The sequence below is a fragment of the Jaculus jaculus genome, chromosome 7 (genome assembly GCF_020740685.1).
Source record: "Jaculus jaculus isolate mJacJac1 chromosome 7, mJacJac1.mat.Y.cur, whole genome shotgun sequence".
Taxonomy (NCBI): Eukaryota; Metazoa; Chordata; class Mammalia; order Rodentia; family Dipodidae; genus Jaculus; species Jaculus jaculus.
In genome coordinates this window covers 146,196,358-146,219,153 of record NC_059108.1, presented here as the reverse complement: position 1 = coordinate 146,219,153, position 22,796 = coordinate 146,196,358, and the positions used below count along the sequence as shown (strand labels likewise).

The window sequence follows — 22,796 nt, the reverse complement described above, 5'->3', positions numbered from 1 at the left end:
ATGTGGAAATTACACTGACTATGTTGTCATCGACCGGCTTTGGATCCCATCCAAGATTAACCTGCTGCATTTAGCTGTCCTGTCTCTCAGTCTTTCAATCTTTAATAATCTTGACATTTTAAAAAGAATTTCTCTCTGTTTCCATTTGCCCGATGTCTCCTCATGACTCATATTTATGCATGAAGGTTTCAAAAAAGTGTAAAGGAAGAGGCTGGAGAGATGGCTTAGCTGTTAAGGTGCTTGCCTGCAAAGCCTAAGGACCCAGGTTCAATTCCCCAGCACCCATGTAAGCCAGGTGCACAAGGTAGCACATGTGTCTGGAGTTTGTCTGTAGTGGTTGGAGGCCCTGCTGTGCCCATTCTCTCTCTTTCTAGGTGCCTAGTTCTTTCTCGTTATTAAACAAACAAAAATTTAAAAATGCAAAGGAAAGTTTCATTGCAAACTCTGGACCTACATGGACGAACATTGTCCAGTGCATTTATCCATAAGCACATGAATGTAATTTCAAGTCCCTCCCCACTTTGTAACATAATGCATGGAAGAATAAATTTCTAATTTATTCTTGGTGACACTTGACATTCAATGTCAAGCACCAGCAATCTTTTCCTACCTCCACCTAAAGCCTTTATTTTATGTTGATTTTTGTTTGTTTTTACTTTAAAAATATTTATTTGAGGGAGAGAGAGCATGGGTGTGCCAGGGCCTCTTGCCTCTGAAGATGAACTCCAGATACATGTGCCACTTTGTGTTTTTGACTTAAAGTGGCTACTGGGGAATTGAACGCTGGCTATAGGCTTTGCAAACAAGGGCCTTTAACCACTGAGCCATCTCCCCAGCCCTATTTCGTCTTTTGGAGACGAGGACTCAGGTGTCCCAGGCTGCTCCTGACAAGGATGACCATGAACTTGTGATCCTCTCGCTTTCACCTCCAGAGTGCAGAGATGACGGGCAGGTACCACCACGCCCAGTCACTGTGCTGTGGTTGATGGAATCCCAGTCAGCGCCTGCTAGACCAGCGCTTTACCAACCGAGGTCCATCCCATACCCAGCTTCCTAAACGCTTAAACATCAAATTTCAAGACTCCCGTGTAGAAGTGGGCCGGTGGAGTTCTTACTCATTTTGTCTTCAACTTTTTCCTTCTTCCCTAAGAACCGGTCTAGTTTTCCTTGAGGCTCTTGTGTAGCATTTTGAGATAAGGATCCGTCACAAAGCTCTCCCAATACAACGTGTGGTGTCAACGTTGAGTAAATAAAAAATGACAAGGCTGGCAACAATAGTCCTGACGATCACAGGGACCCATTTTAATTTAGAGGACGCCAGCGATTCACAAGCGGGGGCAGGGGGTGGGTCACAGCCAGGAATCCCTGATCACCAGACGCCGCTAAAGTTTCCCCGCAGCTGGTAGCTGGTCAAGTCTAAAGTGAAGGAAGGATCCCTCGCCTGCCTGCGTTAGGCTCTAGGGTTCCAGGCAGTTACTGTGAGTGCCAACACCCTCCAGATCTTTTCTCTTCCCGGGACACATCATCGGGCCGGCTGGGCACCTTCGGGGGACACTGGGTACAGGTGAGCCAGGTGGCTTTCGGCGGCCTTGAGGTAGCGATCAGGTGCCCCAGCCCCCGCCGCGACAGCTGGTCCCACCTGGCAGCGCGCGCGCTGGTTGGGAGTCAGGAGGCGGTGCCCGAGTGCGCGGCTGGGTCTGGGGGCGCGGGTCTGGAGGTGCGGTGTTGGGGATGTGGGATGTGGGCACGCGGATCCTGTGGCGCGCGGGTGGGGGGGGCGTCTGGGGAAACTCGGTGTTGGAGATGTGAGATGCGGGTCTGGAGAGGCGGGGTTTTAGGACGCGGATCTGGGGACGCGGGGATGGGGACCCGGGGCTGCAGCTCCGTCCGGCCCCCGACAGCGGGCGCCGCTGCAGCAGCTTGGGAGCGCAGCGGAGCGGCGGCTCGCAGAGTTGGGGCAGCTCCCGCGCGCTCCGGCCCTGCTGGGTGGAGAGAGCGCCGCCGCGGGCGCACGGGGGGTTCCCCCATCCCTCCCCAAGCTGCGGGAGCCGGCGGGGAGGAGCGATCTCAGCTCGGTTCTTCCAGAGCACCCCTGAGCCAGGCCGGGCCCCGGAGCGAGCGCGCTGGAGACAGCCGGGCGCCCCAGGCACCATGCAACTCGCCGCGCCTCCACGCGGACCCCGGGCGTCGCCGGCCGCTCTCTGAGCCCAGCCCAGCCCAGCCCGCAGCCCCGGAGCGCGCTCGCTCCGCCGCCACCGAAAGTCGCCCAGAGGAGGCGAGAGACCCGGGAGAACGACGGCGCGGGGGACGGACTCCACGTCCCTCCCCTCCGCGCCCAGGACGCGGCCGCTCCCGGCTTCCCTGGGCTTCTCTAGACTTTTATCACCAGCCCAGGCGCACGCTGGGTTTTCGGAGACAGTCAGAAGCCAAAGACAGTCCAGGCAATTCTTTGTTGCTAAGGTAATTGCAGTTGTGCGCCACCTCCCCCCCCCCCCCCACGGGGCAAGAAACGAAGATGTGTGTGTGTGTGTGTTGGGTGAGGGTGGGTGGGCGGGGGTCAGTGGTTCGAAACCGCACTCCCCTTCCCCACTCGTCCGTGTTGATTTCATCTCCCGGGTGTGGGAGCGCTTGTCCATTTCGGATGCGTGACAGGTGCCGGTGCGTGCTTCTGCCGTTTGGGACGGTGCGAGGCCAGCTTACGTAAGTGGCTCCTGGCGAGCTGGCGTGGGATGGGTGCAGGTCGGCATCTCCATCGCGTTCCTGGCTCGTCGGTGTGAAGGTGTGAAGCGTTCACCTCACCTGGACCCCAGGGACTGGCCCAGCCCAGAAGCTTTCAGGTGCTTCCAAGGCATCCGGTGTGGGGAGCGCAGGTAGGACAGTTTACCCCCAAAGCAGGCCCACTCATCAACTTTCTCTGCCAGTAAGCTCCTCTGGTATTTGGGCACTGCCCTTGGGGAAAATAGGTAGAGGCCCTGAGGACCACCAGGCTGCTTGGGAACGTGGCCCAGTGAGACAGAGAAAGTGACCCAGAAAAATTTGATTTTGTTCTGAGTGAAAGCTGCTATATTTCATTTTTTTTTTTAAAAAAATCATTGGTAAGAGTGGGACCATTTTCCCTCCCGTTGAGACATACTATATGAATTGAAGATGTTTTGAGTCTTGGCTTGGAATTGTTCTTTCGGCATTTGTGACTGCTTAGGAGTTGCGTCTGCAGGTAAGTTCTGATAATATCTCCTGGCAGCCCCAAAGCAAAACTTAGAAACAATCAGGACGAGGTCGCACCCATCCAACAACACTGGATTGGTTTCTCTGCAGAGAGGAAGAGAGATGGAAGAGACCTTGTTAAGTATGTGAGGTCAGCATACTGCATCGACAGAAAACTGCTGGGTTTAGTTCCAGGGCTCCCGCCAGACTGTTTTCGTAGGCAGGTGGGTAATTGTATGGAGTGGAACTGGGCTGTTGAGAAACTTGCAGTGATTTGTATATTTATTCTTCATTTATTAATTTTGGAATGGGTTGGGACTAGCCTGAGAAATTAGGGGACTGAGAGAAAGCAAGAATTGTTGGACAGTGACCTTTGTAAGTCCGAACCTACCTGGTATCTGGGAAATCCAAGATGATGCATCCATTCTGAGTTCTCTGATTCCAATGTTAAGTAAATGCCAAGAGAATCGCCTGTACTGTCAACTATAAAGCCTTTCCCAACAACTCATCCTTTTCCTGAAAGAGCCTGCAGATTCTAGACATGCCAGCTACTGCTGGGCATTTTCCTGTTCCCTTTAAGAAATTCCAACGAACGTTCACTGAGTCTGTTCTGTTGAGCGTTTCAGTAAAGGCAATGCTAGTTTTTCTATGAAGCAATCAACTTATCAAGTGTGATGTGAAAACAATGTTTTTGTGGGCAGAAATGTCTCTTCAAAGGAGACCTACTTATCTAAAATGCCCAGTATAAATCTTATAAGTGAACAAATATTTCTTAAGGAAGAAAAAAAAAAAAAACATTAAGCCTACTTTGGACGATGGAATGTGCCAGTAATTTTGGACTTCTTCTCGTCCTGATAGGTCAGGAGTTTATGTGGAAGTAGGCTCCTTTTGTCTCTAAGCTCTCGGACCATCTGCCATGTGTGTACCCAGGACTCCTAAGACTTTTCCAGAAATTGGTGACCATTCCAGGGTTTAAACATCTGGGAGATAGGAGGAGGAGCTGTGTGTCACACAGACTTCTTTTTTTCCAGAAGGAAATGTCCTCAGTTATGTCAATACTGGGATTAATTTTTCCTTTAGCTTCGCAGCTTGCCTTAATTCTTAGTGCTTTGAACCTGGGAATGCATTTGACCTCTTCATTGTCCAGGGCCAGCTGGAAGGAATACATTCACTGAATTTCATCTTCCTTGTAACATATGGCATGACATAAATAATTACTATACACACACTGTCCTGCTGTCTGGAAAGAAATAGGAATAGAAAATAAGCCTTAATGCTGAGTGATGTGGATGGAACATTTTCAGAAGCAGTTTTACTTTTTCCTCCTGATTATAAACATCATATGTATTTACTGGGAACAATTTCCAAGAGAATACAAAGAAGAAAGATTGCGTGAGATGGCCTGCAGAGGGTGACACGGAATAACATTTCTTCAAACCTGTCCGTTCCTCCAGGTGTTATGCGAGGTGCATCTCCACTGTCCTTGTCCTCTCTTCCTCCTCCCTAAAATACTGTGACCAGGACTTGTGTCTGTGTCAGAGATTTGGGACATGGCTGCTAATTTTCTAGATGATTTTGATTGATGAGGTTTTAATTTTTGCGTGTGGTCCTCGTTTTCAAAGGTCAGCCCTCTCTTTCTCTGCTGTATTTGAGAGGTGGTGTTTGACAGTTTGAGTTGGTAGAACCTGGGATTCCACATCCTATTTGGGCAGGAAAACATCAGAGAAAACGTGAAAGGCACATTGGCCATGCAGGTGGAAGACGTGAGTTCTGGCTGCACTTTTCCTAGAAGGTCAGATGACACTTTGAGATTTAGCTCAATAAGCTCATGACATATGTGTGGTTTGACATTTTGATGAGCATGATCTTTGTTTGAAGAGGGATTAGTCAAACAGACAGCTGGGGCTCACCCCCAGAGTTTCTGATTCACTCTGCTTGGGAATTTACAAGTCGCTGATGAATGACCCTGACTCTGGTTGGCCTGGTGAACTCAGGAGTCATAGAAGTCAAAAGGAGTCATCCTTTTGGGGCCAAAAAAAAAAAAAAAAAAATCCCTATTTCTCACCTAAACTTTTTTTTTTATTAGATCCATCAACCCAGTTCATTTCCACCAATGTGCCCGCCCGCCAGCTGGTGTTCAGGAAATACTGGTTGGATCAATACCAGAGTTCTCCATGGCAAGACATCTGAACTAGTCAAGATAGAAGAAAATAATCACCCAGAACTTGGGCCCGTGAACTTTGTAAAAGCAAGAGTGATTACGACCCATGAAACCCAGTTCTTCCAACTGCAAGGGAAACAAATTGCTCCCAAGCAGGCGGTTAGAATGAGCACTAAACGTAATGACTCAGGTTCAATAACTAGGAGTGCCTGCCTGGGCTGTTAGAAAACTTGAAGCCCACTAAATGCTTTCCCGTAACCTCCCAGAGGCCTGCGAGAGGCCATTCATTTTCTGCCGCATAAGTCGGTCCTCATATCTACAAGTTTCACATCTGCCCACTTAACCAACTGCAGATCAAAAAGATGCAGAAAATCCGTGTGTTAACGTCGAACATGTGCAAAATGCTTTCCTGTCAGTCCGTAAACAAGATAGTGTAACTGCAACTGCTGTTTGCAGAACGTTAACATGGCATTAATAATCGCGATTCATCTAGAGATGATTTTTCCAAACACAAAGGGATGTGGGAAGATAAGGGAAGATCCTGCACCATTGTCTATCAGGGACTTTAGCACCCAGGACTTAGGTATCTGTGGGATGGGGGGGAAGATCCTAGAACTAACTCCCCTTGGATACTAAAGGAAAGAAAAGCATGCCAAAAAGGAGAAGAGGAAGTTCATGAATAATTACTAAAGCAACAGATAGAGCAAGCATTAGTATCCAGCTGTCTTTCTCTCTGACCGACCACCCCCGCCCCCAAAGCAGAGCAGTGGGCTCTAAAACCTATGATTGTCTGTGAGACGGGGTCTCGTCTTAGGACCCAGGGAACTGACCTAGAGCACCAAATGAACCTGCACCAATCCCCAAAGTGACGTGTGAGAAACCAGACCCAGGCCTGCCAGATTCTGACAGGAGGTGGATCTGTGTGTCCCTCTACTGAGGCCCAGCGGGTGTGTTTGACAGCTAGGAATCTAGGGGATTCCAACTGGCAGCGCTAGCTCACTGAGCATGAGGTCACTGACTGAATAGGGAATTCATCTTAACATTTTATTTATTTATTTAATTTATTCACAAAGAGGGAGAAAGGGAGGGAGGGAAGGAGAATGAGAATGGGTATGCCAGGGACCTTTTGCCACTGCTAATGGATGCCAGATACATCTGCCACTTTGTGCATCCGGCTTTCCGTGGGCAATGGGGAATCAAAGCTAGGCTGTCGGACTCTGCAAGCAAGAGCCTTGAAACACTGAGCCATCTCCTCAGCCTGAGAAATAATCTCATTTACTGTCACTTCAGTGTTACAGAGAACATCCATTTTTTTATGTATAAAGACCTTAAAATATTTAAATCCCTGACTGAATACATTAGTTACTCCTTTGACTATGGTTATTAAAATTAGTTGTGGAGACTCTCTTGACTTTTCTAGATATTTTAGTAAAACTAGCAAAGGAGAAACATTGCAACTATGGCATGGTAGAGTTTCCTAATTCATTAGATATTGCCTGATCCAAGGATCTCTTTTCTCACCCAAAATGGAAAGTATACACAAAACCTGCTGAGATAAGGTCTCTTGTATGAAATGTAAAGTAGAGGTGGAATGTTCTGGAAGTCCTCAGGACACTGGCATTGCACTCACTGTGAACTGACTGGCCCAGAGCTCAGCAGATAACCAGTACTTTTTGTCTTAAAGTAATGCCACAGGTGCCTAAAAGCCTGTAAATGGGTATCTGAACTTAACTTCCTCATCTGTAAAACAATAAAAATATGTCCTATGTATGACTGAGGACACAGGCTCGTGTGTAGAATATGGTAGAGGAAATGCAGTCGCTTAAGAGAATGGGGCTGTCACGCCCAAGGATTTTCTAATATATTTTGTGCATCAAACAAATGCTGGGGATTCAGCCTGGCCCTTGTGCATGCCGGGCAAGTATGCCGCTACTGAGCTAGCTCCCCAGACCTCTTTTTTTTTTCTTTTCACATTTTTTATTAACATTTTCCATGATTATAAAAAATATCCCATGGTAATACCCTCCCACCCCCCTGCACTTTCCCCTTTGAAGTTCCATTCTCTATTGTATTAGCTCCCCATCTCAATCATGGTACTTACATATATACAATACCAACCTACTAAGCACCCTCCTCCCTTCCTTTCTCTTCCCTTTATGTCTCCTTTTTAACTTACTGGGCTCTGCTATTAAGTATTTTCGTTCTCACACAGAAGCCCAATCATCTGTAGCTAGGATCCACATATGAGAGAGAACATGTGGTGCTTGGCTTTCTGGGCCTGGGTTACCTCACTTAGTATAATACTTTCCAGGTCCATCCATTTTTCTGCAAATTTCATAACTTCATTTTTCTTTACCGCTGAGTAGAACTCCATTGTATAAATGTGCCACATCTTCATTATCCACTCATCAGTTGAGGGACATCTAGGCTGGTTCCATTTCCCAGCTATTATAAATTGAGCAGCAATAAACATGGTTGAGCATGTACTTCTAAGGGAATGAGATGAGTCCTTAGGATATATGCCTAGGAGTGCTATAGCTGGGTCATATGGTAGATCAATCTTTAGCTGTTTTAGGAACCTCCACACTGTTTTCCACAATGGCTGGACCAGATTGCATTCCCATCAGCAGTGTAGAAGGGATCTTTTTGTTTTTATTCGGAGATGGTCTCACTTATGTAGCTAGGCTAGCCTTGAACTCATTCTGTCGCCCAGGTGGGCCTTGAACTTGTAGTACTCCTGGCTCAGCCTTCCGAGTAGCTGAGGTTGACTTGGGCCACCATAGCCCCAACATTTTGAAAAATGAACCTTTGGGGACATAAATATTTCAGGGTATTTTTTTTTTTTCTGAAAATTTGCTATGTTAGTCCAACACTTGAGGGACTGTCGAGTTCCTTTCAAATCCTGCTTCATAGGACTACCAGCAGGATTGGAGGAGACTTGTAGCAAGTGAGAGTGCCATAGGGCTCTGTGTGGGAGAGGGCAGAGGGGCCTTGTCTGTGGTAGCAAAGGTACTTCCGCTTCCTGAAGCCTAAAGACCACTGGTCACCTGTGGGAATGGAAATGGCATGTGATTCCTGTGTTGTGGCGTTGGTGTCTCCTGCATTCTCCAGTGACCCACACTTGGAGCAGGTCCATGGCCCGTTGTAGGTATTTCCTATAGCAGTTGGCACACAGTAGGAGCTTGGTCCATGTGGCTGAGTGGCAGCTTTGGTGGGATAGATGGGAAGAAGGATGGCCTGGTAATGGTGTGATGCCTGGGCTGCTATGGGAAGCAGGCCTGGACTAGTCTGGGTGTGAATCTAAGGTGTGAGTGGTTATCACCCTCATTCTTACTGCTTACTTGATTGTACCTTGATTGTATCCACAGCCGTGATATAGTCAGATCTTTTCCCAGCTTGTAATTAATTATACACAAATATTTGCTACCTTCCATGGGCTATGGGACGTTTTACTTTGGACTATAATTTTATCTCTAGCACAAGTCTGTTTGTATAGCAAATTCTAGGTAACAATTGACTGCCCAGCCTATAAAGTCACTGACTGGTCATGGGGTGGAGGGCTGATCTTGCAAAGTAGGTCAGCACTTGAAAAGTTTTTTTAAAAAAAATTTTATTTATTTATTTATTTTAGAGAGTGAGAGAGAGAAGAGAGAGGGAGGGAGGGAGAGAGAGAATTGGTGCGCCAGGGCCTCAGCTACTGAAGTTGAACTCCAGATCTGCTTGTGCCACCTAGTGGACATGTGCAACCTTGCACCTGCCTCACCTCTGTGTGTTGGGGTTATGTGGGATCTGGAGAGTCGAACATGGGTCCTCAGGCTTCTCAGGCAAGCACCTTAACTGTTAAGCCATCTCTCTAGCCCCTGCAAAGCTTTTTTTGTAGAGCAAAACCTTTAACAAGGATCAGTTCAGCATCACTCCCATTTTACAGATGAGGAAACGGAGGTGTTAAATGCTGGGCTATTTACTCTAGGTTGTTGAGTAAAGAAATTCTGATGTGAACTCAGATTGTATTTATTTATTTTTGATTTTTCAAGGTAGGGTCTCACTCTAGCCTAGGCTGACCTGGAACTCTCTATGTAGTCTCAGGGTGGCCTTGAACTCACAATGATCCTCCTACCTCTGCCTCCTGAGTGCTGGGATTAAAGGCGTGCGCCACCACACCTGGCTTTATTTAGTTACTTTTAGTGAGATGGGGATCTAGCTATGTTGCCCAGATTGATCCTGAACGTGTGGGCTCAGGTGACTCTCCTTAACCTTGTGAGTAGCTGGTACTACAGGCCCATGCCGCTGCACTTGGTTGAAATACTCTGATGCCAAGTTCTGAGTCTCTCTGATATTTCACAAGCTGGGGGTTTAAACAGAGACTGTACCTTGAGATAATGTCAGTCATCTTGGAGGGAAGACAAGAAATAAATAGAAAATTAACCAAAAATGAATTAAGTGACCTTTTAGAAAACAAAGAATGATATTTTATATGTCAGATACAATAGCAAATAGTCAAGTAAAACAGGAGGTACAAGTTAGTACACAGAGAGAATATTCTACCATTGGATCTCAAAGAGACAGGATTCTGGCAAAAGGGAGAAATAGGTAAAGAGGGAAATAACACCAAGATTGTTTTCAGGTGAAAAGTATTGATAATAATTTGTCATTAAATTGGTTACTTTTAGAGCAAAAGTTAATATGATGAGCTGGCAGTGTGACTCAGTGGTCGAGCTTGCATCTAGCATGTGGAGAGTCTTGGGTTTAACCAAAACCACAGCTAATATAAAACATTTTATAAACAAAGTCATTCTAATTCCCTGTGGCTGCAATGGTAACTCCTGCCCTGTGAACTGTTCTTTGTTGTCTCATGAGCACAATTTTTTTTTAAATTTTTTATTTATTTATTTGAGAGCGACAGACACAGAGAGAAAGACAGATAGAGGGAGAGAGAATGGGCGCGCCAGGGCTTCCAGCCTCTGCAAATGAACTCCAGATGCGTGCGCCCCCTTGTGCATCTGGCTAACGTGGGACCTGGGGAACCGAGCCTCGAACCGGGGTCCTTAGGCTTCACAGGCAAGCACTTAACTGCTAAGTCATCTCTCCAGCCCATGAGCACAATTTTTTATCGTAACTTTATAGCCATGACATAGTCTTCATTTATATATTGTCTGTCTCTGTCCGCTAGGGTGTACATTGCAGGAGCACAGGGACTCTCTGTTATTCCCTGCTATAATTTCAGCAGCTGTTGAAGATTCTGGTTCATAGTAATTAAGAATGGTGTGTGCAAAACACACAAGAAATGGGTTGCAAATTTAAGCACTTAGCGGGACTAACTAGGTCAAGCAAATGAGGGAAAGAAATGGAGTCTCTTTCACAGAGTTAACAAATTCTAATTTTTCTTTAAACAAGTTTGCTAAGCATATATAAGGTTTTCACTCCCAGAAATAAATACATTTATACCTATTTTTCTTAAAGTATGACCCTCTAACACCTTTTTAGAGACATAATACCCAGTAACCTACCTTTTCCTCTCTCATTCCTTCCCTCCCTTCTTCCTTCCTTCCTCCTCCTTTTTCCTTTCCTCTTTTCTTTTCTTTCTCTGAGACAGGGTCTAACTATATAGTTCAGGCCAGCTATAAACTTATGAAATTCCTGCCTCAGCCTCCTGAGTGCTGGGATTACAAGTACACCACCATTATGCCTGGCCGGCCTTCCTTCCTCCCTTCCTTTCTCTCTCTTTCTTCTTCTTTCTTTCCTTCCTTCATTCCTTCCTTCCTTCCTTCCTTCCTTTCTTTCTTTCTTTCTTTCTTTCTTTCTCTCTTTCTCTCTTTCTTTCTCTCTCTCTTTTTCTCCAAGAATAAAACAGCCACCCCTGTGTGCCAATGGAGGGCTGCTGGTGCTGGCCCTTGGGAAGACATGAGGGGACAGGTGAGGTCTGTGGTAAAGTCAAAGGTATGTGCTGCTTAGAAAGCTCTGTGGTTGTATCTTAATCATTGATTCCAATTAGAAAAACACACTTTACACCTCTACTGTCCAGCCCAAGAGAAAAACGCTTGAGTTGGCCGTGTTTTATCTGTTTTTGACCTTTCTAGGAAAATGACAACTTAAGAACAATCCAGTATATTATTACCTTACAGTTCTCTGTCAGTGCTAATGTGTTCAGATTCCAAAAGCAAGCCAGAAGATGGCATTATTCTGCTGACCATCCATCCAACTGCAATGACTGATTCAGCAGCTGGTCAAAATAGAAAGGACACATTCATAAAGAATACATGCATTGATTTTAGTTCAGATTTGTGTTTCAGTTGAAGGCACTTGCATTTTCAGTACCAAATGGTGGTCAATTGTATAGGTAGTGCCAAGATATCCTGGGCTGGAGAGATGGTTTAGTGGTTAAGGCATCAACCTAAGGTTAAGCACCTTAGGCTGCAAAGCCTACGGACCCAGGTTCAATTCTCCAGAACCCACGTAAGCCAGATGCACAAGGTGGCACATGCATCTGGAGTTTGTTTCCAGTGGCTGAAGGCCCTTGCATGCCTAATCTCTCTCTCTCTCTTTCAATAAATAAACAAAAATAAAAGATATTCTCTGGCCAGAATATGACACAGTTCATGCCTTGCCAGGAGAATCAGACTTTACGAGAGAATAGACAACCAGGAACCTTAACCTTGGAAACAGGCTGAAGTCACTGGAGGGTTTCTACTGGTTTCTGGTTTCTGGCCCTGACTAGGGTTGCATGGCATGGAAGAACTTAGAATGACAGTACTTCTCTGCATTTTTATTTTTATGTTTATTTTTTTTGAGAGCGACAGACACAGAGAGAAAGACAGATAGAGGGAGAGAGAGAGAATGGGCGCGCCAGGGCTTCCAGCCTCTGCAAACGAACTCCAGACGCGTGCGCCCCCTTGTGCATCTGGCTAACGTGGGACCTGGGAACCGAGCCTCGAACCGGGGTCCTTAGGCTTCACAGGCAAGCGCTTAACCGCTAAGCCATCTCTCCAGCCCCTTCTCTGCATTTTTTTGCAATGGCCGAAGAGTGGATTGCTCTGGGGCCACGGCTGACAGAGTGTACCCGGGAAATCTCAGAGGTGAGCAGTAGTCCTTCAGCAGGTTGTCATGGGGGTTCCCTTGGCCATGTCACCGTGGCTTGAAGGTTCTCCAGCCCGGTTGTTCTCTTTCTTTTAAGTGCATGCACATAATGTGAAGCCAGCGGGTGGAGTTGTTATCTTCCTTGGTCTGTTTCACTTTATCTACTGAGGTCGGACCTCTCCAGATTCAGCTGATGCAGCTCACCAGCTTGGCCCGAAGATACCCTGTCTGCACCTCAGCATTTATGTGGGTGCCGGGGACCCACATTTTGGTCCTCAATGCTTGTACAGCAAGCATGTTATCCACTGAGCCATCTCCTCAGCCCCACATTTTTTTGTTATTTCTGGTAGCTTTGACAATCAGTGGTTAGTTTTCAACCTCATTAACTGTTTGTTTTTAGGGAGTAATTGTATATCACAGAGCTTGTTCGAATATTAATTCTTATTACATTTCCTGTATAACCACACAGGGATGTGATATGGGACATTTTTTACTCCTGTTTCCAGATAGTTTTGTTGAACTTGGTATCATCACACACTTCTGATTCCCCCATTTCCTTCTTGGCAATTTTCCAAATGCTTTTGAAGGCCGTAGGGTGCATTTCTTGAGCCTACCCAGTGGATGTGCATGATGATTGCGTGTTTTGGGGTCACCACTTTGCTGATGGTGGATTGACCCTTTTTTCTGCCATGCTTCTTAGTAGCAGCTTTTCTTCTGGAATCAGGTCAGAGGGAAAGCAGGCATGTGATGGTGGTCCCCCCACTTCTCTCATTTTTCTTTTGTGGCACCCCTATGTGTTTATTGCTTACTGTTCTAGTGAATTGGCTTTCATATAGAATGGTAGTATCTTTCTTTTTTTCTCCCCTGTGACGTTGGGGGCTGAACCAAGGGACAAGCTGCCACGGAGCAGAACCCTTACCCCGAGATTCTTCTTTCAAAAAACAAAATGGCGTGTGCATCTGGATTTTGTTTGTACTGGTTAGAAGTCCCGGCACACCCACGCCTAGCTAACTTTTAGCCATTTCTGTTACTAGATACATGTTCTGTATGTGTGTGTATGAGTCTTCATATGTATGTAGGTGCGTGTGATGTGCAAATGTATGTATGTGTGTTTGCATGTGAGTGTGGAGACCAGAGGTTGATGTTGGGTTTTGTTTTCTCTACTACTTTCCGCCTTATTTTTTTAAAATATGTTATTTGTTTGAGAAAGAGAGAGAAAGAGGCAGATAAAGAGAGAGAATGGGCATGCTAGGGCCTCTAGCCACTGCAAATAAAGTCCAGATGCATGTGCCACATTATGCAGCTGGATTAAGTGAGTTCTGGGGAATCAAGCCTGAGACCTTAGGTTTTGCAGGCAAACACCTTAACCTCTATGGTGTCTCTCCAGCTTCGCCTTATTTTTTGAGACAGTCAGTCCATCGCTGAGCCTAGAGTTCACTGATTCAGCTAGACTGGCTAACCTTGGGGACCCTCCTGTCTCTGTCTCTCCAAAGCTGGGATCATAGGCACATGTCACCACATTCAGCTTGTGCGTGGGTGTGGGTGATCCTCGCTGAAGTCCACATGCTTGAACGGCAAACACTCCACTGGCTGAGCCATCTTCCCAGGCTAAATATTACTACATACTTTTTAAAGTCATCTCTTGATGGCATTTTTGCTTGAGATGCATTAGATTTCTGGCCCAAATTGAGAATAAGTTAATGGCATCACTATGATATTCCAATCCATTAACATGACATTGCTCTCCATTTACTCTTTCCTTCCTGCGTCCCTCTGTGGTATAAAGGCATTGCACACCTTTTGAAATATCCTGAGCATTTGAAGTTATTTGATATTCATAAATTATACCTTAAGAAGCCTATTTTAAATCATTTGCTGCTAATACATAGAAATAGAGTTGAAGTTTGTTGATTGTCTTTGTTCAGAGTGACTTTGTTAAATTTATTTCTTCAAGTAGTATGGTTTAGATTACTGTGGGTAGTCCATGAATACATTCATATTATCTGTGAAATAATACTTTACTTTTTCCTTTCTAATTATTGTGACATTTATTTCTTTAGCTTGGCTGCTATGTTGGCTGTGAGTTTTAAGAACATGGCAGATAGAAATAGTATCTTATTTCTGATTGCAGGGGGAAGGTTTTAAAGTTTGGCTATTAGTTCTATGATGGTTTGAAATGTTTTGGAAATGCCCTTTATCAGATTAACCAAGTTCCCTAAAATACTTTTTCTTTTTCTTTCCTGAGAATATTTTCTTGGATAGAAGTTGAACTTGAAGTGATAGTTACGTGGACTGTCCGGCTCACCTCCACGCTTCCCTTCCCCTTCGGGTCTTGTTCTCTACGTCTTCATTGCCTTGGGGGCTCTTTTATATTTCACACAGCTTTTCTGGTTCTTCCCGGCCGTTGGTCTGCTGCAAGCTCGGTCTTCATTGGAGGAACTGGTCCATTCTAACTATGCTGCTTTTCTCCTCCATTTGTACGGTGCAGGCGACATTACAGAACAGCTGCCCCGAACCTACCCAGTCGTTATGTCCTTGACTGACATTTGCTCCTGCCTGGTGAGCTTTGTGAAGAGATTTTTCTCCTTTTGTTTTTGTGTGTGTGAGAGATGCGGTGCGTGCATGTGATCTGTGCGTGATGTGTGTGTGTGAGATGCGTTGTGTGTGAGTGCGATGTGTTAGTGGTGTGTGTGCATGATGTGTGTGTGTGTGATGTGTGTGTGCACGCATGATATGATGTATACGTGTGTGTGATGTATGTGTGTGAGATTGTGTGTGCATTTGATGTGTGTGAATATGGTGTATTTGTGTGATGTGTGTGTGTGATGTACTATGTGTGTGTGAGAGAGAGATGTGGTATGTGTCTGTGTGAAATGTGGTATGTGTGATGTGTGTGTGTGTGTGTGTGTATGCTTGGGCGTGTGTCCCTAGGCACCCCGTGTGCTCACCTGTGGTGGGGTTTGCTCCCCTGTGGAAGACTGAGCAGAATGTTGGGTGCTGTCCCCTCTGTCACTTTTCTGCCCATTCTTATTTCAGTGGGAGTCTTTTACTAATCCCAGGATTTGCCACTCAGGTGATTTTTCATTTCTGCTGCCCAGTGGATCTAGAGTTATGGAAGTGTGATGGATCTGAGCTGTGTGATGTGATGTGGGTTCTGGGGATTTGAACTCGGCTCGTCTCAGGCCTCCCTAAGTTCTCATGCTTGCATAGGAAGTGCTCTTAACCACTGAGCCAGAATCTCTCCAGCCCAAGCTTTTTCCTTTTGTTGAGTTCTGCTATCTTAAACCAAGGTGAAAGCCCATCACTGCTCCATGTTTATACTTAACGGAGTCACAGGAGAGACGCTGTACAGGTTACACAACTCCTCACTTTATGGTATGAAGTGTGCCAATCACCTTACCTGTTCTTTAAAAAGAAAGAAAACAACGAAATCCCAAGGAAAGCTGCCATTATTAAAATACACCAGTAGGAATCTGCTTTTCTCCTTGGGTCCCCTGGGAACACCCCATCCTCTTCATCTCTTAGTCACCCCTTTCTGTGTATAGAAATTGGCTCAGCTTCCTGCTTGCTCCTGCTTCTTTAGCCGTCTATGAGAGATGAGAGAACCACACAACTCACTTCCGCGTTCCTTACACACAGCAGTACTAGAAACTATTCTTTTGCATCCCATACTTAGAAAATGAAACACGAGACACATTTGCAGTCTTGACACCCACCCAAGCACTAATGCTGCCTCAGTTACTAACCTAACCTGGCCTCTCCAGTCCTTCCTGTCACCCTCTGAAACATAAAGAGCCGGGCCTTATTTCTCAAAAAGGAACCTTTTTAATGTAAGGACTAAATAATGAATTGATTGGACTCGGGGGCCCATACACTCGCTCGTGAAGTTATTCAACTCCCCATCACAAGTAATAGATAAACAAATGGGTGTTTATTTATAAAATTTCATTTTTAGACACAAACTCAAATTTCATGTGATAGAAAATATTATTTCAACTTTTTTTCAGCTATCTAAAATATTTGTAAAAATTCCTTGCATGCAGACCACACAAAAACAGTCATCAGATGAGGGGTCCATTGGCTCTAGTTTCCTGCCTTTTGGATGAGTTGAATATCAAGGGCTGTTTCAGCCAGAGCCTAACAGGCATTGATATGCTAGTCTTTGATTTTATTTCTGTCTAATGAACATTGTTTAAAAGGGTGTATTACTTTCTTTAGTTGAGTTATGCATAAGGAAAAGAAGATTTTTTTGAGACAGGGTATTTTTACATTGTTTAGGCTGGCCTCAAACTCATAATCCTCCTGCCTCAGCCTCCTGAGCACTGGCATTGCAGGTGTGTACTTCCAGGTCCAGCTAAAGATTTTCATTTTCTCTTTATTTCTTCTCTGACATACTTCCCTTTTGTGGACCCAAGTTTCTGAGTTATACCATTGCCCTGCACCTGAAGACCTTCTATTATGGCATGGTAGGTCTGTGGGTGATTAAATTTCCTGCTTTTGCTTGCTGAGAATGTTCTTATTTTCTATTCTTCACATATAAAGGATAATTTCACTGCATGTGAAATTCTTAGGAGGAGAATTTTTCCCTCTTCAACACTGAAAGTATCTCATTGTGCATTCCTGCTTGCTTGGTGTCTGATGAGAAGTGTTTGTAATTCCCGCCCCCCATTTAGATGGTCCCTGTACTCTTTTTTCTCATTCTTTATTTTTAACTTCCATATAAACAATATGCCATGATCATAATCCCCCACCACCTTCTCTTTCCCCCTTTCACAATTCTCCCCTCACCAAATCCCTTCTTTCCCACTATTCTCTCTTCTATTTTGATGGCATCATTTTTTTTTTCTTCTCCTTTTATGCACATCTTGTGTGGTAGCATCAGCCAACTGTGAGGTCATGAATACCAAGGCCATTTTGCATCTAGACGACAGTATTGTAAGCAGTCCTTGCTTCCTTTGGCTTTTACATTCTTCCTGCCACTTCTTCCCCAGTGGTCCCTGAGCCTTGGAGGGAAGTCTTTGTCATTCTTTCTTTTTTAATATTTATTTATTAGGAAGAGAGAGAGAGAGAGAGAAAGAGGAAGAGGAGAGAGGGAGAAGGAGAACGGAGAGCTGGAAGCAGTGAGGCTGGGAGAAACCAGCCAGGTGGAGGGTCTGAGATCACTGGAGCAGGGGTGTGTGCAGCCAACGGGTAGGAAATCATTTGACACAGCAATGACAACAGGAGAATGCCTCCCCTACCCACTGGTGTTGAGATACCTGGGGTGCAGACCGCATGGCTCTGGGAGAAGGCACCTTCCCATTAAGGTCACAAAGGTCAAAGTTCAGCGAGGAGGTGGAAGGACACAGTGGGCGTGTTATCATCCCATTTATAGGGGAGCGTGTGGGGGCACAGTCTATAGAGAAGCAGAATTCCGAGCAACATGGAGCCCACAGCTCTGCTAGGAGGAAGCCTGGGTCCACCCAGGGCCAAGCGAAGCCTGTCACGTGGTGAGCTTTCCGCCTCCTCCTCTCAGCTTCGTTTTTAGGAACTTCGTTTAACATATGGAATGCAAAAACGGTTTTCTTTATAAGCAGCTCTGGTAGACTAATTTGTTTAGGCTGCCAGGCAGCTGCGTAACTTTGAGGATAGTGTTGCTTTAGATGCCTTGTGGTGGGCTTGGCATGAGATCATCAGCTTCCCTGATACACTAGGGAGTGGGATGAGGGGAACACATCAGTTGAGATCCACTAGGTTTCGGGCATGACTCTGTAGGTGATTTCACCGGAGACCAAGGCGGACATGTTGGAGACAGTATGGACATAGGATTCAGTTCTGAGCTGGAATTCCCTTTTAGCTCTTTGTGTAAGTTATATTGCTTTGGGTAAGTTACCTATGCTATGTTTTCAGGCTTCAACCTCTCCATCTACAGAGCAGAAATGATGCCATCCACCCATTGCTGTTTCTTACCCAGCTGCCCAGCTGATCCCAAGGAGCAGGCAAGGCTGAGGACCTCTGCCCCAGGATGATAAACATTTGTTCCATTTTATCATAGATTTTTTTTTCTTGCTGTATTTATTTATTTGTTTTTTGAGGTAGGGTCTCACTCTAGCTCAGGCTGACCTGGAAATTGACTATGTTGTCTCAAGGTGGCCTTGAACTCACAGCGATCCACCTACCTCTGCCTCCTAAGTTCTGGGATTTAAAGGCGAGTGCCACCATGCCTGGCTTAATTTTTTTTGGGGGGGGTGGGGGGTAGGGTCTCACTCCAGCTCAGGCTGACCTAGAACTCACTCTGTAGTCCCAAGCTGATCTCAAACACACAGGGATCCTCCTACCTCAGCCTCCTGAGTGCTGGGGTTAAAGGTGTGTGCCACCATGCTCCATTTGTTGCATTTGATAGATGAGTAAGGCAAGGCTCAGGGGAGTAACTGCTGCTCACAAACACATGCCACTTAAACCACATAGCTGAGATTGCAAGTCAGATCTTTGGCCCTGGAGCCCTTGCTTTAGCTGTGATGTTGACCTTCTGCCTTGACACAGAGGAGCCTTTAGGAACTGTGCATCAGCACCTGCCCAGCCTGAGGCGGCATGTGGCGAGATGAGGGACCAGGTGAACGGGATCCAGGTCAGTGGCTTCCAAGCCTGACTATGCGTCCAAATCACCCAGGGAGCATGAAGATGCCTAATCTCCAGGGATGGCCACAGGCCACTGGATCAGAATTTCTGGAGCATACATGGGAACCAAAAAAATTGTCTATTTAATTCCTGCCACCCCAGGGTTATTTTGAGGTATTAGTCTGGTTCACTTCCCTGGACCTACTTTTGGGGACTACTAACTGAAGTCCTGAAATGAACAGGAAATTATATCCCAGCCAAACCCTGGGGGCCCAGCGGCCCCACTGATACTGGCCTTTAGAAGTTCAGTGATATCACCTTTGAAACGATTATTTTTATTTTATTTCATTTCATTTTCTTTTTCTTGTTCTTTTTTAAAATATTTGTTTTTAAATTTTGTTCAGTTTTATTTATTTATTTGAAAGTGACAGAGAGAGAAAGAGGCAGATAGGGAGAGAGAGAGAGAGAGAGAGAATGGGTGCGCCAGACCTTCCAGCCACTTCAAAGGAACTCCAGACGTGTGCGCCCCCTTGTGCATCTGGCTAAGGTAGGTCCTGGAGAATCGAGCCTTGAACTGGGGTCCTTAGGCTTCATAGGCAAGCGCTTAACCGCGAAGCCATCTCTCCAGCCCTCATTTTGTTTTTTCAATGCAGGGTCTCTCAAGCCCAGGCTGACCTGGAACTCAGTTTGTAGCTCCAGGCTAGCCTCGAACTCATGGCAGTCCTCCTACCTCAGTCCCCAGAGTGCTGGGATTAAAGGGGTGTGCCACCACACCTGACATTATCACCTTTAAAATTTTTTTTTCATTATTTTTATTTCTTTATTTGAGAGTGACATACAGAGAGAGAAAGAGGCAGATTTTATATATATATATATATATATATATATATATATATATATATATATATATATATATATATATATATATATATATATATGGAGAGAGAGAGAGAGAGAGAATGGTCATGCCAGGGCTTCCAGCCACTGCAAACGAACTCCAGAGGCGTGCACCCCCTTGTGCATCTGGCTAACGTGGGTCCTGGGGAATCGAGCCTCGAACCAGGGTCCTTAGGTTTCACAGGCAAGTGCTTAACCGCTAAGCCATCTCTCCAGCCCATATCACCTTTTGTTTTTTTAAAGGTCACTTGTCCAGTACCTGAAACCGACACTTGATCTATCACTGGGCATTTGCACTTTGAATACACTGGAAATGTCAAGTTGGTTGGTAGACCTTCTATGGAACTGTTATTTTTCCTCCTTTCCTCTAGGTTCCTGTCCACAAAGTCAGATTAGAGTTATATAAACAAGCTTGTACCACTCAGTTAGCACACAGATTGTAAAATTGTTTTACAGGGATACTTAACACGGCTGACGTCAAGATGAAATCCACTGGTTTTATTGGGTAGAGGCGAGTGCCGTGCTTGGAACAGTGTGGAGGAGGAGAGGTGACATCAACAGAAAGACTTGCTCAGCAACGGAGTATCCAGGCTGCGCTGTGGTCAGGGTCTGATTTCCTCCACACATGGCACTTCCCTGGCTGGGCATGTGAGGGCTCAGCCCTGAGATGGACAGGCCTGGTGTTGAAGGCTTTTAGCGGTGTGTGGTGATGGTCTGCGCGGCAGCGCGGTGTGGAAGAGGGTGTCCCCCACCCCCCGCCTCTTGTGCTGCATCTCCATCACCTGAGGAGGCCGGAATCTTCCTGAAGCTTTGGTTCTGAATGTGCAGATTCAGCATATGAGGTGGCTTCTGTCTGGTCCTGATGTAAGATTATTTAAAAAGTATTTTTAATTTATTTATTATTTAGGAGAGAGAAAGAGGAATATATAGAGAGACAGAGAGAGAATGGGTGCGCCAGAGCCTCCAGTCATTGCAAACAAACTCCAGGTGCATGTGCCGCCTTGTGCATCTGGCTTACCTGGGCCCTGGAAAGTCAAACTGGGTTCCTTTGGCTTTAAAGGCAAGTGCCTTAACCACTAAGCAATCTCTCCAGCCCTGATGTAAGAGTTTTTACTCAGCCAATGTTGGCCTGGAGCAAAATGAGTTAGTTTCTCCAATCTTCCTTAGATTATTTATTTATTTTAATTAATATATATGCGTGTATACACCCCCCCCACACACACACACATTGGTTTTTCCAGGTAGGGTCTCACTCCAGCTCAGGCTGACCTAGAATTCACTATGTAACCTCAGGATGGCCTTGAACTCATGGTGATCCTCCTACTTCTGCCTCCTAAGTGCTGGGACTAAAGGTGTGCGCCACCACGCCTGGCTTATTTTTATTTTTGTTTTATATATACATACATATATATATACACATATATATATATCTTATCCTACCCCTCTTCAGAAGCATCCCCATGTAGTAGCTGGACTTGGGGGTAGATCTTTAAGTGCCAAAGCCCACACAGCCGGCTTCATGAGGCCAGCACTGAGACGGGATGCTGGATGACTCCAAACTCCGTTCTCCACATGGCTGAGGTCCCTCCCTCCTTCTCTGCTCAGCACTGTTTACTGACTTTGCTTGCTCCAGAGGGGCCGGATTGAAGAGAAAACAGTGTGCATGGTTGTAACTGCAAGTTACCAATACAGGTCAGGTTTGAAGCACCTGCCAGTCCTGACTTTCAAAGCGTTTGTTGAGTCTGCTAACCCCGTGGTGTCTCCATCGTTCCCAAGGTCCCTCCTTACTGTGCTCTTCTGCCTTCCTGCCCAAGTGGCTTACAAATTTCACAGCTGTATTCTTGGGTTTGTGGCCGGTCCGTAGCTGTAAGCCCAGTGGAAACCATGCATAGGTCTTATCTGTTGGGCTTTCGTTTTTGCACGTGCGTGTGTATGAGGTGTGCATGCACGTGTGTTCATGTGTGAGGAGGCCCGAGGCCGATGTTGGTGTCTTCCTTAATGAATCTCTGCCTTATTCTTTTGAGACAGGCTCTCTCACTGAACCCAGAGCTCAATAATTCAGCTAGACCAGCTAGCCAGTAAGCCGAGGGGTCTCTTGTATCCACCTCTCTAGTGCTGGGATTTTAGGAACTCACCACCACACCCAATATTGTATGTGGGTGCTGGGATCCGAACTCAGGTCCTCATGCTTGCATGACAAGCACTTTACCTACTGAGGTATCTCAGCCTCATTTTGTTTGTTTGTTTGTTTATTTTTGCGACAGGGTTTCACTCTGTAATCTAGACTGGATTTGCACTGGCTATATAATCAAAGTGGCCTCAAACTTGTGATCCTCCTGAGTACTGGCATTCCAACTATGTAGTGTTTTTTTTTTAAAATTTTCTTTTGTTCATTTTTATTTATTTATTTGTGAGCGACAGAGAAAGAAAGAGGCAGATAAAGAGAGGGAGAATGGGCACACCAGGGCCTCCAGCCACTGCAAATGAACTCCAGACGTGTGCCTGCCCTTGTGCATCTGGCTAACGTGGGTCCTGGGAAATCGAGCCTTGAACTGGGGTCCTTAGGTGTCACAGGCGAGCACTTAACCGCTAAGCCATCTCTCCAGCCCCAAGTCTGTAGTTTTCATGATGTGGTTGTCAGATGAATGCTCCAGAGTGTATTGCATCTGGCTGGAATCTTACCAGCTTCATCATTCATTCCAAACTATATGGGTAACCACTTGGTGCCAGTCCCCATTCTGTGTGCCAGGGGCAGGGGTGAACCCTACTGACAACACGCCTACCCGTTAATGGGGTCTGCCTCGTGGTAGAGGAAACCTCTGACAAATCCGCACGCAATGTTTCCCCGTTACCTCACTGTCCA

At 45.8% G+C, this 22,796-nt stretch overlaps 1 protein-coding gene across 2 annotated transcripts in view; it reads left to right on the top strand.

The window, feature by feature from the left end:
• The first annotated feature begins 2,239 nt into the window (after positions 1-2,239).
• Rgs6 (regulator of G protein signaling 6) overlaps positions 2,240-22,796 on the top strand; it is a 610,193-nt gene continuing 589,636 nt past the window's right edge. For both annotated transcript variants that reach the window (XM_004649425.2, XM_045154255.1), the window contains exon 1: positions 2,240-2,460. The gene's annotated coding sequence lies outside the window, so the exon portion shown is untranslated. The remainder of the gene's footprint in view (positions 2,461-22,796) is intronic.